Source organism: Protopterus annectens, chromosome 1.part1 (assembly GCF_019279795.1).
Source record: "Protopterus annectens isolate FY-2018-M chromosome 1.part1, PAN1.0, whole genome shotgun sequence".
NCBI classification, from domain to species: domain Eukaryota; kingdom Metazoa; phylum Chordata; order Ceratodontiformes; family Protopteridae; genus Protopterus; species Protopterus annectens.
Window position 1 is genome coordinate 220,286,639 of NC_056726.1, and position 20,957 is coordinate 220,307,595.

Here is a 20,957-nt window from a genome sequence, read left to right on the forward strand (position 1 = left end):
CAGTCAGTTTTTACACATGGGTCTGACACCAATTATGTGTTTGGAACAAGCCCTCTAAGAGCATACTAGTTTTCTTTGTAAATTATGTGCTTGTGTCACACTTGCAGTCATCCCCAAACTTGGTCAACCAGAAGCCTTTGATGTTAGCTTTGTCTTTTGAAAAGTAGATGCCAAAAGGAGTTTCCTCAACACCAAGCCCTGAGGGACTCCTCTATTAACTGTTCTTTTTGTGGAGGTAGAGTCTCCTATCCTAACTTCCTGTTTCCTATCTGTGAGCCAGTTGGTTATTCAATGGGTGATATAGGGGTTTACTATTGGTTTTATGAGTTTGTCCACAATGCCTGAATGGAGAAGAGTACTGAATGTTTTGGCCAGAACAAGATAGGCATTATGTATCATTTTGCTGTCATCCATAGCTTTGATGCCTTTCCTCAAAAAAATCTACCAGGCTGAGTAGGCATGATCAACCTTTGCCAAAACCAAACTGTGTTGGATCCAGTGTCTGAAGGTTTCATATGTCTTTATTTATAATATCCATAATCATTCTTTCCATGATTTTACATGTGAGACTAGTCAGACTTGTGTGTCTGTAGTTACCTGGGCCAGTAGATGGCCCTCCCTTGTGTAGAGGGATAACCGATGCAGTCCTCCATTCACAAGCCACAAAGCCCGTTAGGAAGCTAAGAGTAAACAGTGGTTTTAGAAGGCTTAATAGGTCAATGTTTCTTTCTATTTAGGAGGCATCCCAGGATATTATCAGGCTCACAGATTCAATACTCTTTGCCTTGAAGACTTGAAGATTGAGGACTTGTTTGCTAGTGATAGGCAGGGGAGTTGTGGTCAAAAATATCTCCTGAGAGGTGCTGGGGAGGGGTGAAATAGGAATTAAAGTTATCAACCAATAGGTTTGCTTTATCTTCTGGCTCTCTCTCTCTCTATATATATATATATATATACATATATATATATATATATATATATATATATATATATACATACATATATATATATATATATATATATATATATATATATATATATAAAATACAATGAGAATAAATAGAACCACTCTAAGGACGAACGTGCCTGATACGATAAAGTTCAAGTAATAAATAAAAGCAGGTTTCATACAGGCACGAAATAGCTGATCATCACTTCCGATACAGACTCTGCTTCTCCGTTCCCAGGATATAACTGATCTCTCAAAATCAAACAACAATAGTCCAATAAAATGTAAAAAACAGATTTAATTCTGGAACCAGTGAGCGCTTTCACCCGAAGGCTTTATCAAACGTAAACGTATTGTCGTTTGATTTTGAGAGATCAGTTATATCCTGGGAACGGAGAAGCAGAGTCTGTATCGGAAGTGATGATCAGCTATTTCGTGCCTGTATGAAACCTGCTTTTATTTATATATATATATATATATATATATATATATATATATATATACGGTTGTGTATTACTTTTGAGGTTGCAGAAATAGCTGAAGAAGGCTTTGTGGTTTTCTTTCACTTGTGTGGCTCTCTTTACCTTAAATTTGGATTTGGTGGACTCAGTAAGATTTCTGAGTTGCTTATTTAGTTGAGGAGGTTTTTCTGGCCTTGCTGGGTATTGCGCTTCCGAGTTTTGGACATGGTTTTCTTTATTTTTATACACAGATTGTTAGTGTTATGCTTCCAGCAGGGTATTTTGATCTTCAGTTACTCTGGTGCTTATTCCTTATGGGGAGAGCTGCCTCAATGCAGCTGTTTACATGATAGTACAGGGTCTCTTTGAACAATTCCACATAGTTAATTGAGTTAATGCCGTTTTGAAGGAGAAGACGTGACACTTTGTTTGGATATTAATTAGTAGTAGGAGGTTTGCTTTTTGAGTTAGATGGGGTCACAGGCTTTAGTTTAATTTCAAAGATGACAGCTTAATGGTCCAACCCAACAAATGAGGGTGTTACACATGGGTGGGTACAAAGTACCTCCTTGTTTGTTATGAGCAGGTCAAGGATATTTATGACCTAAATTGGTGTATGGTCCATGCCAAATGAATATCTTTTGGCAGCTGCCTTTCCTCAAAACAAATAGAAAAAAAGGTGTCAAAAGAGGGATCTAAAGAATACCAGACTTTACCCATTTTTCGATGGTCTGAGTCTGACGTCTCCACTGAGTTGCTTTCATGGACCTTTGGCTATCGGTCTGTTTCTCCCATTCCTGCTAGTACATCCCCTCATGAGGTCACTATGGCCTGGGATTTGAACATGTTCATTCAGACACTATATGAGGCTTCTGCCACAAATAGAGAACGTATTATTATATACTCTGAGAGTGATGGAGGTTTTCACCAAGTATTCGTGATGGAGGACATAACCAGATCTTTGATGGAGGTCAGGCCTTCGAATGCCCCTCTTAAGACCCTATGGCTAGAGACTCCTTTAAGAAAAGGACTCAAAAGACAAAACATTTGTCATTTCTTTATAGTCCTTCTCCCCCCTAAAAAACATTTCCAAGAAGACAGGTAAAATTTTGCCCAAGGCCTGACTTGAGGTAATCCAATTTCTGCTTCAGGTTTCTGGACACACTAAGAGAAAGAGATCCCCCTGTTATTCAGATGTAGTTCTTTTTGAATCATATATTTGGGGTTTAGACTATACCTCCCAATTATACCTTAACCCTTTCTGTTAGTATGAATTAGAAAGCATTATCTTTTCAGACTCTGACAATGAGGACATTTCTTTTGGGGATATAATTTCCAAAGGGAAGGAATATTTTAAATGGGTGGGTAGAGAAGTGTCAGAATCTCAGATGAATTGTTATGAATTGTTGTGCATAGAATCCCCTAAAGCAGTACCATTCCCCTAGTCCAAAGCACCTTTAATGGTGCATTTAATTCTGTCTCTGCCTTCCCTGATTCTCAAACATTGACCTTCCCCCAAGAAACCTGACAGATTTTACAAGACGTCTTGCACACATCAGTTCATTAAAAAAATGTTGCTGATCCTGCTATTATTCTGTGGATGGGAACAAAATTTCCACGACCTTTTTTGTTTCATATCATATGATAAATATAGTTGTTCCTTCCTTTGATTTGCAAAAGAAAGTCTATACATCATCCACTCTGGCTTTCAGATATCTAAATTGCCAGCCTGACATGTCCAAGTATATTTTATCTGTATCTGTTAATATACTGCAAACTTTAGCTCCATTTTCTAACTCTGGCATTTAATTTTCAATGTTAGAAATGTTAACTCTACTTCTCAGATTACTAATCATACTAAAAGTTGTGCTTATGATGCAGTAAATGCTGTATCCAGGCTGTTGCAGCTGATAATTTAACGCACAGAAATGTATAAATAAGATTATATAATTTTCCTGATGATGTTAAAGCTTAGTTGCTTAGTGCTCCTATAACAGAGGCCTTTTGTTTGGCAATTATTCAGCAGAAGGATTAAAGAAACTGGCAGAAAAGTGTAAAATGATGCAAGCAGGAGTCAAACAACTCTTTTTGTCTGCTGTTCCTAGATTTCAAAGCACTTATCTATCTTCCTCTGGACCTCTTTTTTCTTTCTAAGTCCCTTTGAAGCATCCCTGCAAAACTCAGACAGCAGAAAAAGAAAAAGAAATTGTGGGATTATTCTAAAGGAAAGGAAATAGATCCTATAACCCTCTCTAAAGAACGTTGAATGACTACCTCTGCCTCCTCCCCACTCATCCATATCTCAGCCAATCTTCCCAAATTGCAGGTAATCCCTCTAGCTGCTTCATTTCTGGAAAATGATAACTTTAGATACCTGGATTATAAAAATAATCAAGGATGGTTACAGACCTCAGTGAACATGCTTCTGTTCAATGGGATAAAAGTTTTTATTCCAGAATGTTACTAGTCCCCAGAAAGGAAGACATGTGGAGACCAATGTTGGATCTTTCAAAGCTAAACAGCTTTCTTTTGGTTCCAAAATTCAAGATGCTTACTTTACCCCCCCCCCCATTTTCAGAAAATGCACAAGCATTTCCTAAACTTCTTTGCCACGTGAATGTACTTTCAGTTTACATCTTTAGCTTTTGCTTCAAGAGTTTTCATATCATGCTTGGCACCAGCCATAGCCTTTTTAAGACTTCAGGTCAGCTACATTTTTCCCTATTTAGATGATTGCCTAATCTGTGCTCTGTCAGTCCAAGATACCTTAGCTGCTCTTCATTTCACAATAAATCTTTTTAGCAGTTTAGGGGTCAAGCTAAATCTAAAAAAAAATCTTGTGTAAGCACATCTCACAAGTTAGTATTTCTAGAGTGTCCACTAAATCTCCGTGTCCATTGCATAACTCCTTCCAGACAAAATATCACCTTACCCAACCGACTTTCTGAATTTGACCCATAACAATATTATCCTCTGCAAAAGAGGTTTTCAGAATTTTTTGTTTCATGGTCTTCTCCAGCCTGACAGTTCCATTTGCCAGACTACACATGAGAAAAATCCAAAGGTATCTCAAAATCAGTTTAAATCCAGCATTTTCAGCTCTTGGATTATAAGGTTCCAGTGCACAATTTCATCAAGAAGGAACTCGTGTGGTGGGCCAGTCAGATCTTGCTAAATCCAGACCCCTCCCATTACCCCTCCCATTTTCTCTTCCTCTTCCTACTCAGTCTATCATGAGGCATGTTTTAAACTTCACACGGGGCACTGACACAAGGCATCAAGATTCAGGGTATGTGAGAGCCTCATTTTAGGAACAAGCATATATATCTCAATGAACTGATGGCTTAAATAAAAACCTTACATTAGCTGTGGATCCAATGGGCCATTGTTAACACTGTGATAACAGACAAAAACAGTAAATAGACAAGGGAGAATAAAGCATATACCCCAAGCAGACGAGCCAAGATTGCCTGTGAATTTGTAATACAGAATAACCTTACCTTGCTGGCCACATGAATTCCTTCACAGTAGACCACAACAACAGACATCATAAACAGATCCAGAATAAACCCTCATGAGTGGATGCTGCACCCACAGGTCACCAAGTAGATCTGCTTGCCTTCTTTCTCAATAAAGAACTAAACCAGGTCTATTCTCGGACTGGGACACCTTGTGAAAAGGACTGGAAAATGGGTGCATTTTTTTCCCTGTGGATGGGAATGTTCCTGTATGCCTTTCTTCCCTTCTCATGATAGCTAAAGTTCTTCCAAAGATCAAGATGGACTTGTCAAAGATGCTTCTGGTAACTGCCTTTTGCCCAAAACAGCACTGGTTTTCCTTTCTCATGCATGTGGCCAAGGACAATTACCAAAAACTTCCCCACATAGTAGGTCCTCTTACATAAAACAAGCTATTCCTAATCAATATAACATTCAAAATCTCCATCTAACAATTTGAATAACAGAAGTTTCATCCCATATAGTCACCTTTATTCTCAGGATATACAGCAGGTGTTAAAAGTGACTGGGTTGGGAGAGTGGCTTAATGGCTAAGGTGTTTGCCTTACAAACACAAGGTGCAGGGTTTGAGTCTTACAAGGGATACTTGGCTAAGCTTAAAATGGCTTGCAAGGGCAGTTAGCTTAGTACTGAACTATGAACCTAGAACATCTGCTACTAGGAAATAAAACTAAGCAAAAATGGAAAAAATGTAATGCTAGTACCATAAAAAAGAACATAGCCCATCAAAAAGCAAGAGCTTTTTTGGTTCTTCAACAGCTAAGCAAATTGTTAAATTCTAGCCTAGGGTACACATCATTTGGCCATTTCTGATAGTCTGTCCTCTTTATCTCAAGTTGAACAATTTTTGAAAGTGTTTTTTCATAACAGACCACCTGTAAATAAGCAGCACCTCATTTGGTATCTTAATTTTCTTTTAGAGAAGTTAATTATATCTCCTTTTGATTTTACAGACAGTGATTTTGTTTTAAATTGTTAACACAGAAGACTGCATTGCTTATTGTTCTGACTTCTGCCAGATGGGTATCTGAATTAGATGCCCTTATGTCTATGCATTCTTTCTCAACTTTCCACAAGAGCAAGATGAGTCTTACAATCAACTCTCTGAAGTTACTTTGCACCAGACCATTTATAAATCTGTATTTTATTCTGAACTGAACTGAAGAAAGCAGTTTGTATACCTAAGAGGCCCACAAACAATTCAGATTTTTCCTGGACAAAGAATTTTAGAAATTGGTAAAAAACACATCCAAGACCACAGAGATTCCAACAAATCCAGCTCAACAATTTGAAAAGTAATATTAGCGCTTTCATTTTATTTTATAACACAACTTCATCAGCTGAAGTGAACCAAACACACATACTGTTTAAATACAATTCTAAAAGGTCATGTGGCAACTTTTTTAAAATCATATGATCAGCTTAAAATCATGTGACAGCCAAAAACTTTTAAAATCATTTGATCAGCTTTAAATCATGTGACAGCTGAATCCCCTGAACAAATCATGCATTAAGGCAATATATTCAATAAGTTCAAAATTGAAGCAAACAAAAATCAAAGAATGAATATCTAACTACATCAACATATAAACTTTCTTTTACCATACAGTAATAAAGAGTTTTATATAACAGTAATCATTAAATAGTAAATGCTATACTGAGAAAATCTGTCTGATAAAAAAGGTAGCAATATCATCTGTCTGAAGCTTTTAGTTTTAAAAGACAGCTAATAGAAATCTGGTCATTAATCCCTGACCAAGACCTTGCATTAAGTGTGAGCTGCCAGTATAACTCAGGTTCTTTTGACTTAAGTTGCCATGGGCCACCATGTTCACTAGAGGTTACCTTTTCCATAATTGCAAATTTAAAAATGTGATCTGGCCATTCCATTAAATGTTTGACTAGGGCAATGTTTGCTTTCCTTTTCTTAATGTCATATAGATGTTCAGCAATTCTTTCTTTGAACTTACGCTCAGTTTTACCTATGTAGAAAACAAGCAGTTTTCACAGAGTACAGCGTATACTACCCCTCCTGTCAGACAGTTAAATGCTCCTTTTATATAAAATGTAAAGTTCTTTATAAAAAACTGTTCACCCATTAAAATGTAGGTGCAGATGCAACAGCATCCACATTTAGACATACAATGAATTTTTTTACTCTTATGTGTGGATGTTCTGTTAAAATGCTCCGCAATGTTTTTAAAATTACAACCCCTTCTCTATATTATGTGCGGTGTATCCCCCACTTTCTCAATAATGTTTCTGTCTTCCCTCAGAAATTATAGAAAGTGTAACCAACTTTTTGTATTCTTTGATGGTGAAAAGAAAGTGTATCCATTTTTTCAACAAACTGTTTCTAGATGTCTGTCTCAGGCTGTCAAATTCATTTACATTCACTAGGGAGAAAGCCCACCTCAGAAAGTCAGGGCTCGCTGTACTTGAACTGTAGCTACTGATGAGGCTTTTTGGAAAGGGGTAAGCTAGGTGTTTTTTCCAACTTCTGTGCACACGTTTACTCTGCACTACAAACTTTATTCAGTCTCCAGAGCTAGAGGTGGATTTGTAAAAGCATCTTTCAAGAATCCTTTCCCATCCACCCTTTCTTTCTAAGCTACAGCAATTGTTCCATACAGTTATGGCTACTGCAGCAGTGTTCCAACAAAAACTATAATACAGTTGCATAAGCTAATTTACAATAACAGGAAATGTTTGAATAGATCACTGCTGCAGTATTAGTATCCTTCCACCATTGTTCTTTTCTTTCTGTTTTTTCATTTGCCCTCCTGACATAACAATATCTGCTGGTTTTGACATAATTGTTACAGATCATCAGGCTTCCCCTCTCGTAAATAAATTTCAGAGTGTTTTCATGCCTATACATCTCTCTTTTGCAGTCATGTACTCTTGTGATAAAGGTGGATGAATGTGATGAGAAGAAGGAACCAAAACCGTTTTAGACTAACCAGATGTCTGATCCTTGGTAGGATGTATTCCATATGGCGACTGCATCAGTGATTTATTTGAACATCCATGGCTATGGTAAATTAACTTACCCGACTCCTTTTTCTAACTACTTAACAGAACTCAGCATTTAAAATCAGAATAGGCAACCTAACTTATCTAGAAGAGTACTTCAAGGCAAGAGTCCCCCAAGGTTCAGTTGCTGGGACAGAACTAGTCCCCATATTTATTAATGACATCAGTACAGTTAGCCCATACTCAGACATCATCATCTATGGAGTTGATACAATACTTCATAAAACTAGCCACAATACCCATGAGATGAGAAAATTTCTGCATAAAGAATTTACTGCACTGTCATTCTGGCGAACAGAAAACCTTCTAATGATTAATGACAAAAAACTGCCATCATGACTTTTACATCAAAAAATAATCTTGCACACACAAGCCCTGTAAAATTATCTTCTCCAGTAACATCACCCTGAAATCATAATAAGAATATTAATAACTTGGGCTTATACTAAATCCCACCCTCTTTATCAAAACTCATATGGAGAACATATTAAGCCATTAGTTTTACAAGTTAGTGTTACCTACTGTGTCTCTAACCAACTTACCACTGAAGCCAGGACAGCCATAGCAAAGAATGTACTCATTCAGAGAGTTGACTATGGCCTTGTCACACTTATACTATACTCTACGTAGAATACCCATCTTATCCAAACTACCATCAGTGCCCTCTGCAAGCCTATTGTTCTAACTGCTCATAATAAGAATCACTACCTCCTACTACAGAAAGTGACTATCTCCCTATCCCAGCTACACTCACACTCATCCTGTCATGTATGACCTTTAAAATCCCAGATGAATACCACAGATCTTCACTGGGAGCTAAACTGCTAGAGAAACACTCTCAATACTACCTTAAGAAACAGCACTATAACTATAGTTAGGCCCTCATTTAATTCTGTAGTCAGTGAAAGGAACTTTACCAAAATTGTTATTTCCATTTGGAACAAGCTCTCTCGTGAAATTAGACAACTTAAAGACTATAAATCATTCTGAGCAAACTTTACAAACACCAAAAGAACACCTGCAAATGATACCACTTCTTAATGAAAGCTAAGCCTTCTACTTCCTGTTCCATGAAACTCTAACTATTAACTTGTCTAACTGACCTAAATCCTAATGTAGGAATCAAACTAGATAATGGCGTACTTATAAAACCACTGCACTTGCAGGCTTTTCTATCCTAATCTCTTTAACTCTACTCCCTCCTGCTCCTAGCCTTCCTACTCACTTAATACAGTTAACAACCTACTTCTTTCATGCCCTCTTTAATACTTTAATGCAGGGTCATACCTCGGTAATCAAGTTCCAGTTACCTGACCCTGATCTGTTGCCCCATCCCCTCAGCTCTAAAGTTGAAGAGCAAAAAAAAAAAAAATGCACTTTTCTAGCAGATGCCAGTACAGAAAAGAATACAGGAACTGTACTTTCCGAGTGTGACCCTAACAACTTGTGCTCAGGGAGGCTGCATCCTTCGCCTCTTACTTGCTATACTTTTGCTGACATGTAAGACAAAGCAGTGTTTTACCATCTATGCAAGTCAAACATTGTATTCCACCATAAATGATGTGATATTATGCAACCTGTGTCCCTGTACTGCTGAACCTTGTAATTTGTTGTGTAATGCTGTAAGCTGTATCAAGTTATGTAGTACTGTACTTTGTGTTTGTGTTGCAGATCATACTCCATTGTAATTTGCTGTGCTACTGCCAGTGAGACATGGCTGAAAAGGGTAGCAGGACCAGACCACCTACCAGGTTAACATGCCACAGCAGCAGGGAATGATAACTTCACACCTGAAGAAAACCGTATCCTTATGGAGACAACAAGAACCACTGGTTTATGTCTCCAGGAAAATGTGTCTCATGCCACAGAGCAAGCTCAGATGTTAAATCAAGTGAAATACCATGGAAGTATGGAATCAGTCACTGACACAACACAGGAAGACAGCAAATGATGTGGTGTCCCGTGAAAGGAATAAAACTCAATAGAATGCTATTCCTCATAGTGCTTCTGTTTTGGGAACCTTCCAGTGGCCAAAGCCTGACACCTGAGGAAGAGTAGCTGATATCCCTCATGGGGGTTATTTAGAATGTTGATGAGGATGGCACAGGCACAATTCAAGATGGCATAGATGTGGTCAGAATGAGCAATCTACTATTTGTGTCCACAGCTGCTACAGCAAGTCATTATGTACAGTTGTCAATAGGACTGTGAGGGACTTGCCCAAACTAATTTTTAGACATCAGTACTACCTGCCACTATGAACATCTCTCTAACAGGTACATCAGAATTATCACTGTGCTTGGAACACCTAGACACATCAGATAACTTATAACACACTCTGCATGTTTCTTACATTTACCTGTATTACCACATGTGCAGGTATTTACATATGAATGATGAGTACAACACAACACAGAATAGGCAATGATTTGTAATTTGTTTACAGGACTGAGCCCTAGAACTTTTTTAACAAATATTTTTTAGCTATATCATACTTTACTGATAGTCTTTAAAAATTTTATTCTTAAATATCAACCAAAAGCATTGCTTAAAACATTTCCATCTTTATTTTTATTTTATTTTGCTTTAGTTTCCATGAAAGTCCAGCTATGCACAAAGGCCCTTTTTCAGTGGAGGGCTAGAGAGAAAAGCTTTATTTGTTTAATCACAGTGACATACTCTACTACAATTAAACTTGCAAAAAAATTGCCATTTTCTACATCCTGATTTCCTTAAATGCCCCACCTCCCACCACAAACCCATCAGTATCATCTAGGCAATATCTCTGTTCAATATTGACTACATAAAACTACAATTACAGAAAAAATTATACATTGATATTGTTTGCACCACTGTTATTTTTACAATATTTGTCATGCTAATGCTCTTCGACAGCTTCCATTATTTAAGAATCAGCAGACATGTATACATTATAAGGATTAGGCACATACCTCTCATCCTCTAAATGAAACAAATCTGGACAAAGCCATAAATAATAGGGGGACAAAGGTTCAAAATCAGGGAAAATTTTAAATATTGCTCTTATAAACTTAGAAAAGTTCTACAATAACAGGTTTTATGTTAGGATACATTTTCTGAAGGATATAAAGTCTGAAACCCAAATGTACATTACTATTTAGTGACTTCAATCCTTGTTACTATTTAGGGACTTCAATCCTCTATAATTTGCCAGAAAAACACAAATTTTATGAAATATAGACCAAAAACATGAGGCAAAACTCTAGACATTCTGGGAAAATCTAGACAGTTCAGAGGTATGATTAGGCAATGCCCTAAATATCTGGTTCTCGTTTCTGGCTTCTACCTTTCTTTAACGTGCCCAGTTTTCCATCAAAATTATGTTGAATTTCTAGCATTAATTCTAACTGTATTGTGCTGATCTCAAAATATCCAAAGGTGGGTCCAAATGTAGCTAGCACAGCACTAACCTATACTTAACCTTGACCCTGTCTGCTTATTGACATTAGGGACGTATTTAATTGTGCAATAATGTAAACTCAAGATATTAATATTTTATACACAAACATTTGTCATTATACTATGCTGAAAGTATGCCATATTAGCAGTTGGGTTAACAATTTAGTTTTAAAGCTTGAGTCATTAGAACATATAGAGAAAGATAAAAAAATTGTTTTAGATAAAGCGGTATAGCAAGTCCCCTTTACAGCATTCCTACATCTTCCCCCTAGTTTAGTCACCTCCAGCATATTACTTTACCATTACTCCTTTTCTATGGCCACTGATGTATTCAATGGGAGTGAATTATCACTAGGTCCTTTCGGTGTACTGACTCTCATGCTGGTTCGCCTACTCCAAGAGGCCTCAGTGGAGTCCACCTCTGGTATATCTATTTCTGAGCCCTGGAAGTCAGTCTCTATCAGCTCTTCCTCTTCATCCATGCTGGGTAGTGTAGCAAGATGTTAATACTGGTTGGATTCCTGTTGATCTGGCCTGAGACCATATTCTTGCCCCATGCATGATGCCTTCCTTGTCTTACCTTTCTATTAGTCTTCTGTCTTGGAGGGGGAGGGGGCTGTAGGTATTTCTCTATATTTTTTAATAATGATTCTGTAGAATCTATTATATTTTCTGATTTGGTAACTGTTTCAAAAAACAGCTTTTTTAATGTCAGAGTTTAAAGCTTTTGCTAAGTATAAGGAAGCAAGGAATCTTAGCTGTGCAGTAAACCCCTTGCCTTTCAAAAATCTAAGGTAACGTGCCAGAGCTTTCCATTTGAGAAACAATGCAGCACTATAGTCTGGCAGTTCAAATATGTGGACAACAATATAGATTTCCATACCAGATCAGTCGAGGTTCAGGTTAACAATGATTGCCTCCAGTACTGTTAGCCAACAGAGTGCTGATGGAAATTGGGCTACTGCTGGTCGAAGAAGAAGGAGAACAAGAGGGGGAAGGCATGCCTGGTGGCAGGAGGAGAAGAGGAAAGTTAGGAGTGTGGAAGTGATGGTAGGAACTTTGAATGTTGGCAGTATGAATCCAACTATTCTCTGTCTCATATTGCCTACTTAGAGGTGATCTCTGCTTGACATACAAAGCCATGTCTGACCCAGCTCTGTTAGAAACGCTACATCTAAAGAAATCCCAATCCCTCTACACCACACACTCTGAAGACCTCAACTTCATTACCACAATCAATAGAACCTAGTAGAGAGGCAGGTTCATAACCCAGAGACTGCCTATGCTATGGAATAGACTTCCCATACATGTCAAGCAGAGCACCTTGCTGACCCTCCTCAAGAGAAATCTTGATGTGTGGATGGGAAATAGAAAATTCACCCCAGAGATAACTCCAGTTGCTCTACTTGACAGAGGCACTGGGAAGTAAGGTCAGGTGGCACGATCCCAGGGCAATCCAATAGCTAGGCTTGTAAAGGCTCCAGGGCCATTAGCCTAGTACACACCTATGAACCTATGACTGGTAAAGGGAGAGAGCTAGCTGATATGATGGAGAGACAGAAGGTTGACATATTGTGTGTGCAAGAGACCAGATTGAAGGGAAGTAAGGCCCGGTGTATTGGAGGTGAGTTCAAATTGTTCTACCATGATATGGGTAGGAGGTGAAATGAGGTAGGAGTTATCCTGAAAAAAACGTATGTCCTGGTGTTTTGGAGGTGAAAAGAGTGTCTGATAGAGTGATAAAGCTGGAAATTGATGGGGTGATGATGAATGTTGTTAAAGCATATGTTCTGTAAATTGGGTGTATGATGGATGAGAAAGAAACATTTTGGAGGGCATTGGATGAAAATATGGAAAGTGTACCCAAGGGTGAGAGACTGGTGATTGGAGTGGATTTCAATGGGCATGTTGGTAAAAGGAACAGAGGGGATGAAGAGGTAATGTGTAGGTATGGTGTTCAGGAGAGGAATGCAGAAGGACAGATGGTGACAGATTTTGCAAAAAGGATGAACATGGCTGTGATGAATACATATTTTAAGAAGAAGGAGGAGCATATGTGATGTACAAGAGTGGAGGAAGATACACACAGGTGGATTATATCATATGCAGGAAGACCATTCTGAAGGAGATTGGAGACTGCAAAGTGGTGACAGGGGAAACTGTAGTTAGGCATCATAGGAGGGTGGTCTGTAGGATGATGCTGGCAATCAAGAAGAAGGGGAAGAGAGTGAGGACAGTGCCAAGAATCAAATGGTAGAAGTTGAAAAATGATAACTGTAAGGTGGAGTTCAGGGAAAAATTAAGACAGGCACTGGGAGGCAGTGAAGATTTACCAGATAGGTGGGCAGCCACAGCAGAGGTGCTAAGGGAGACAGCTAGAAAGGTGCTTGGTGTGACATCTAGACAGAGGAAGAAGGACAAGGAGATCTGGTGGTGGAATGAGGAAATACAGCAGAGTATACAGAAGAAGAAGTTGGCAAAGAAGTAATGGGATTTTCAGAGAGATGAAGAAAATAGACAGGAGTATAAGGAGATGAGGCATATGGTGAACGGATATTTGGCGAAGACTAAGGTTAAGGCGTATGGCGAGTTGTATGAATGGTTGGACACTAAGAAGGGAGAAAAGGACCTGTACTGATTGGCTAGACAGAGGGATCGAGCTGTGAAAGATGTGCAGCAGGTTAGTGTGATAAAGGATAATGTGGGAAACATATTCACAACCAAGGAGAGCGTGTTGAGCTGATGGAAAGAGTACTTTGATGGGCTGATGAATGAAGAGAATGAGAGAGAAAGAAGGTTGGATGATGTGGGGATAGTAAATTAGGAAGTCTAATGGATTAGCAAGAAGGAGGTAAGGACAGCTATGAAGAGGATGAAGTATGGAAAGGCTGTTGGTCCAGATGACATACCTGTGGAAGCATGGAGGTGTTTAGGAGAGATGGCAGTGGAGTTTTTATCCAGATTGCTTAATGAAATCTTGGAAAGTGAGAGGATGCCTGAGGAGTGGAAAAGAAGTGTATTGGTACTGATCTTTAAGAACAAAGGTGATGTGCATAGCTGTAGTAGATACAGAGGGCTAAAATTGATCAGCCACAGCATGAAGTTATAGGATGCAGTGTTGTTTGCTAGGTTAAGAAGGGAGGTGATGATTAATGATCAGCAGTATGATTTCATGCTGGGAAAGAGCACTACAGATGTGATGTTTGCTCTGAGAGTGTTGATGAAAAAGTATAGAGAAGGTCAGAAGGAGTTGCATTGTGTCTTTGTGGACTTAGAGAAAGCATATGACAGGGTGCCTAGAGAGGAGTTGTGGTATTGCATGAAGAAGTTGGGAGTGTCAGAGAAGTATGTAAGAGTGGTACAGGATATGTACAAGGGCAGTATGACAATGGTGAGGTCAACGGTAGGGGTGACAGATGCATTCAAGGTAGAGATGAGATTACATCAAGGATCAGTTCTGAATCCTTTATTATTTGTAATGGTGATGGACAGGTTGACAGACAGGATCAGACAGGTGTCACCATGGACTGTGATGTTTGCAGAAGACATTGTGATTTGTAGTGAGAGTAGGGAACAGGTTGAAGAGACCCTGGAGAGTGGAGATATGCTCGAGAGAGGAGAGGAATGAAGGTCAACAGGACTAAAGCAGAATATATGTGAATGAATGAGAGGGAGGACAGAGGATTGGTGAGGATTCAGGGAGTAGAGTTGTTGAAGGTGGATGAGTTAAAATACTTGGATCAACAGTTCAGAGTAATGGTGAGTATGGAAGAGAGTGCAGGCAGGGTGGAGAAGAGTGTCAGGAATGATTTGTGACAGATGGGTACCAGTTAGAGTGAAAGGGAAGGTCTACCTGATAGTAGTGAGACTAGCTATGTTACATAGGTTGGAGATGGTGGTACTGATGAAAAGACAGGAGTCAGAGCTGGAGGTGACAGAGTTAAAGATGTTAATATTTGCACTGGGTGTGATGAGGATGGACAGGATTAGAAATGAGTATATTAAAGAGTCGAATCAGGTTGGATAGTTTGGAGACAACGCCAGAGAGGTGAGATTGCATTGGTTTGGACATGTGCTGAGGAGAGATGCTGGGTATATTGAGAGAAGGATGCTAAGGATTGAGCTGCCAGGTAAGAGGAACAGAGGAAGGCCTAAGATAAGGTTTATGGATATGGTGAGAGAGAACATGAAGGTGGTTGATGTGACAGAGCAAGATGCAGAGGACAGGAAGAAATGAAAACAGGTAAGCCACTGTGGCGATCCCTAACAGGAGCAACTGAAAGAAAAAGAGGTTAATCTGATACTAATTTCACAACTGCTCTTTCCATTTTAACTTGGATCCCATCAATCTGAATTTTAGTATAATATTTTGCTTCTCCGTAAAATTTGAATATTTCATGATAAACTGCATACAACACCTCATGTTTGGTATTCTAGGTGTGATTCTATGGACATGTTCAATTACTGGTATTGTTTCCAGTTCCAACATATTCTTTAACTCTGCTGCTATGAAAGCCCTGGGATTACTGCCCTTAATATAGTTTGGCATGCCTTATATTCTTTTATTATTATATCTTGCTTTATTTTCCATATAATCAAGTCTTCCATCAAGTTCACTTACTATTTGTTGAAGTTGCAATAAGCTAGATTCACATTTCAGCAAGTCTTGCCTGTTTTCCATGATTTACCCTTGTTGTGGTGAAATAAGGGATTGCAGAAGATTACGCTGAGCCAAATGGTTAGAGGTGGAATTTTGATATAAGCTGTGCCCATTGTGTTAATTTGAAATAGTTTGGATAAAGATTCCAAGAACTCTCTCATCTGTTTTAGGTCTTCTGAGACATTCTCACTCACTGCCATCATCTTGTTTTTCCTGCAACACCCCCCCCCACCCACCAAATAAACTCTTCATAGACTTTTTGAAGCAAATTGCACAAAAATAATTTCAATCCAAACTGCAATGTCCAATAAACTGAGAACCGACAACTGTATGAACTGAACACAGGAAGAAAGTTACCACAACTGACAGGGGACAGCTGTAACAGAAATGAATATGCTGCCGTTGTCCAATAAAAATTCCAGGCCCATAAACGCTCCAAACAAGTTTATTGAATAAAACCACAACCAAATGAAAACGTCCGTTTTCATTTGGTTGTGGTTTTATTCAATAAACTTGTTTGGAGCGTTTATGGGCCTGGAATTTTTATTGGACAACGGCAGCATATTCATTTCTGTTACAGCTGTCCCCTGTCAGTTGTGGTAACTTTCTTCCTGTGTGCAATGTCCAATACCATGTCTAGGAGCCTTCCACCACTGAAGTGAAACTGTTGGATGACAAACACAGATGTTTTGGATATTTTTATTCCTTGTATGTGTCGGACAAGAATGTTAAGAGCTTGTAGACAACCTTATACCATGTACACAAGCCTCTGCACATTCTGTGAGTCCCAGAACTATGGGAATATAACTTTTAAGGTATAAGAAAACAGTGGGTGACTGTGGTGGTGCAGTGGTTAGCATTGCTGCCTCACAGCAAGAGGTTCTCCAGTTCGATCCTTGGTTGGAGTGCCTTCTGTGTGGAGTCTGCTTGTCCTTCCTGTGGTCACGTGGGTTTCCTCCTGGTGCACCGGTTTCTTCCCACATCCCAAAGACATGCTGTAGGTGGATTGGACACTCTAAATTGGTCCTAGGCATGAGTGTGTGCCTTCTGTGGAAGGTTGGGTGCCAGGCTGGCAACTCAACACCATAAAACTCCACTGCCAATCATGAGCAGACAGGTGATCCACTGTGGCAACCCCTAACTGGGAAAAAGAGGAAGGTATAAGAGAACAGCAAATATTGAGCGTCACTGGTCTCTATCATAGGTTCATAGGTAGGTACTAAGCTATTGGCCCTAGGGCCTATAATAAGCCTAGCCAAAAATGTACCCTGGCTTTTGCCACCCAAGAAAATTATTTTCCTGTGCCCCTGTCGAGCAGAGCCACAGAAGTTATCCATGGAGTGAATTTCCTATTTTCCCATCCAATCATCAAGATTTTTCTTGAAGAGTGCTAATGAGGAGCTCTGTTTGACATAGATAGGTAGTCTGTTCTAAAGTATGGGAAGTCTCTGGGACAGGAATCTATCCCTCCAGCATGTTCTGTTTATTGTGGTGACAAGGATTAGGTCCCTAGAGTGTGTAGCTCGGAGGGATTGGGATTTCTTTAAGTGGAGCATGTCCAACAGCTCTGGGTTCGACATAGCTTTCTATGTTAGGCAGAGATCGCCTCTGAGTAGGAGATATGCGACGGAGTAAAGCTGGAGTTTTTTGAGACGGTCTGAGTAGGGCATCTATTTGAGGCTAGTAATCCTCTTTGTGAGGTATTTCTGTGGCCTTTCCAGTTGTTGTAGATGTCTTGTGAGGTACATACCAAAAGGGGCATTGTACTCTATAATGGGTCTAATGACTGATGAGTAGAGGGGAACAATGACCTCTTTTTTTCTGGATGAGAAACCTTTTGTGATGAGGTGAGCCACATAGAAGGATTTCCTGACCAGTGTGGCGATGTGATTATCAAAGGAGAGACTACTGTCCACCTGTGTCCCAAGGTCTCTTATCACATTTTTGGAGTTAAGTAGACTACCAGCTATGTGGTAGTTCATGGGTACAGAGTTTTTACCAAAGGGGATGACAATACACTTTTTGGCATTGAGCTTCAGGCCATGGCTTTGACACCAGGCATCTGTCTCAGTGAGGCCCTTTTGTAGTATGTCCACATCATTAGGAGTTTTGATTATGGCTTCTAGTTTACAGTCATCTGCAAACTTTGTTAGCCAAAGACCTTTTGTGTTAGCCTGTACTTCAGAGATGTAGATACCAAACAGGAGAAGACGCAGGACTGAACCATGTGGTACTCCACTTGTCACTGGTCTGAAGTCAGATTTGGAGTCTGCTACTTTCACAGTGTGGGTTCTGGCCATGAGCCAGTTGGCAACCCATCTTGTGACATAGGGATTTATACCTAGTTTAGTGAGCATATCTATAATTCCAGAGTGGGGAATGGTGTTGAAAGCCTTGGCGAGCTCTAGATAAGCTGTGTGAACCACCTTACCCTCATCTATGGCTTTGGTGACTGCTTCAAAGAAGTCAATCAGGTTTAGGAGACGTGATCTTCTTTTTAAAAATCCAAACTGGGTAGGGTCCAGAGTTTGGAGATTACCAATGTCTTTGTTTATGAGTTCCATGATGATGCATTCCATGGCCTTGCAGACCAGGCTCATCAGGCTAATGGGGCAGTAGTTCCCAGGGTCCGTCATGGCTCCCCCTTTGTGGAGTGGGATAACTGTTGTGGTGTGCCATTCAGTGGGCACAAAGCCTGAGGTGAAGCTATGATTGAACATGGTACTTAGGTAGGGTGCCAGTTCATTCTGTAGTTCATGTAGAAAGCAGCCTGGGATATTGTCAGGTCCCATTGATGGTGTGTTCTTGGCTTTGGAGAATGCGTTTTTTACCTGTGCAGGCGTGATCACAGGAACTTTGCATTCTTGTGGTATAGAGATGGGCCCTCTAGGGGGTGAGAGGGGGGTGAAGTTAGCACTGAACCTATCTGCCAGGATGTTGGCAATATCAGTTGGTTCTCTATATTTAGTGCCATTGTGCTGTAACTCAGAGCAGATCTGAGTATTGCCATTGAGATTCTTGAAATAGCTATAGAATGCTTTGTGGTTGTCTTTAGAGTCAGTGGCAATTTTGTTTTCATAACTAGCCTTGGAGGATTTTATGAGGGATCTCAACTTCTTACTGAAGTTGACCAGGGAGTTCCTCCAGTCATGGGATTTTACTCTTTTTTGCAACAGTTTCTTTCTTCTGTTGTAGAGTTTGTTTATGGCAGAGGACCACCGGATTGGCTTCCTTTTTTTAGAGGATAGCATCTTGGTTCTGTTAGGGATAGCATCATCCATGCACTCGTGTAAGTGCTTATAAAGTGCATTTGCGTAGGATTCATCAGTCGTACCTCTATTGTCCATTTGCATGGGTGTCATGAAGTTTGCCACTTCTGTCTTAAGAATTGTGAAGTTGACTTTGGAGAATTTTTTTATGGTGGTTTCCCTAATTGGGGGTGGGGGCAGGATGTGGGTGTCTAGGGTGATTAGCTTGTGGTTGGATCTGACCAATGAGGAATTGACCTCTGGTGTGGAACACCGGTTGCCTATGTTGGTAATGACCAGGTCTAGGATATTGCTGCCCCTGGTGGGGGTGTGAATAAGTTGATCCAAGGTGTTGGAATTTATGAATTCCAGAAAACATTGAGCTAAAGTGTTGGCACATGAGTAGTTTTCCCAGTTAATGGTGGGGTAGTTGAAATCGCCCATTATTAGGGTGTTGGGTTGTACCCTAATACTTTCCAGTGTATCAAGAAATGAGGAGTGGGAATCCTGGGGCATGGTGGGGGGTCTGTAGCAAGCTACAATTTGGATTGCAGTCTTGCCCAGAGTTATTTGCACTTAGATAATCTCAGATGCATTATGCTGTGCAACTAGCCTGGAGGTGTGGATATCCTTAATGAATATGGACACACCTCCACCTTTAGTGCTTCATTCTGGGTAGGTGGCCAAAAGGTGTGGTATGAATTATAGCCTGGTAATGCAGGGGTGCTCTCTGGAGCTTTGAACCAGGTCTCTGTCACTGCACAGATGTCGATGTTCTCCATTTTAAGGAATGCCTTGAGTGAGTGCATTTTGAGATTTAGACTTCTACCATTGAGTAGCATTACCCTCAGATTTTGCTTGCTTGTACCTGTTGTGGTGGTGAATTTGTCATTTGAACCTTGCCTAAAAAAGACACTATAGGGTTGGCAAGAGCCTTAGCCAGTATCCGGAATCCCAAAGGCGACAGGTGCAGGTCATTTCTGTCGATCATGTCGTCCCAGGCAGACAAATACTGGATTCCCTTAATTTGACACCAGAAGCTTAGCCAATTGTTGAAGTCAATCATTTTGCCCTTGTACTGTGGCATCATTTTGGGTGATGGCAGGATGCTACTCAGGGCCAGGGTCATTCCTGCCTGGGCTACAAAATCGGAGAGCTCCTCCATGTCTCTTTTCATGTAGTCCAGGGAGGTACGTCAAATTTGTTTTTGCAGAGGGACAAGTCTCCCTACACCTCAACCTTTTAGATAGATATATAGCTATATAGATAAATATAGAAAGATGAATAGATGTAGATATATCAGCTTCAGTACTTACGTATTATTGCAACCAGGTTCCAAATCTGTCATAATTGTTCAAGTTATGGCGAAAAGTTACCAGGAGACAAGTGTTTCATGTACATTTACTACAAAGTTAAAAGCAGTTAAGTTCAATGAAACAACAAATTTGTAGGATAATAAATGAAATATGGAGAATACTGCAGTCCAGTAAAAGCACTAAACAAAGGGTTGTGATTTAAGTAGTATAACTCCTTTTATAGCTCGGAGTTGGTTATAAGAAAATTGGGAATAGTGGGATAAGTATTAGGTGGACATGAACAGGAATATATAAACAGCGGATTAGCGATTTCACTGTGACCAATGACAGT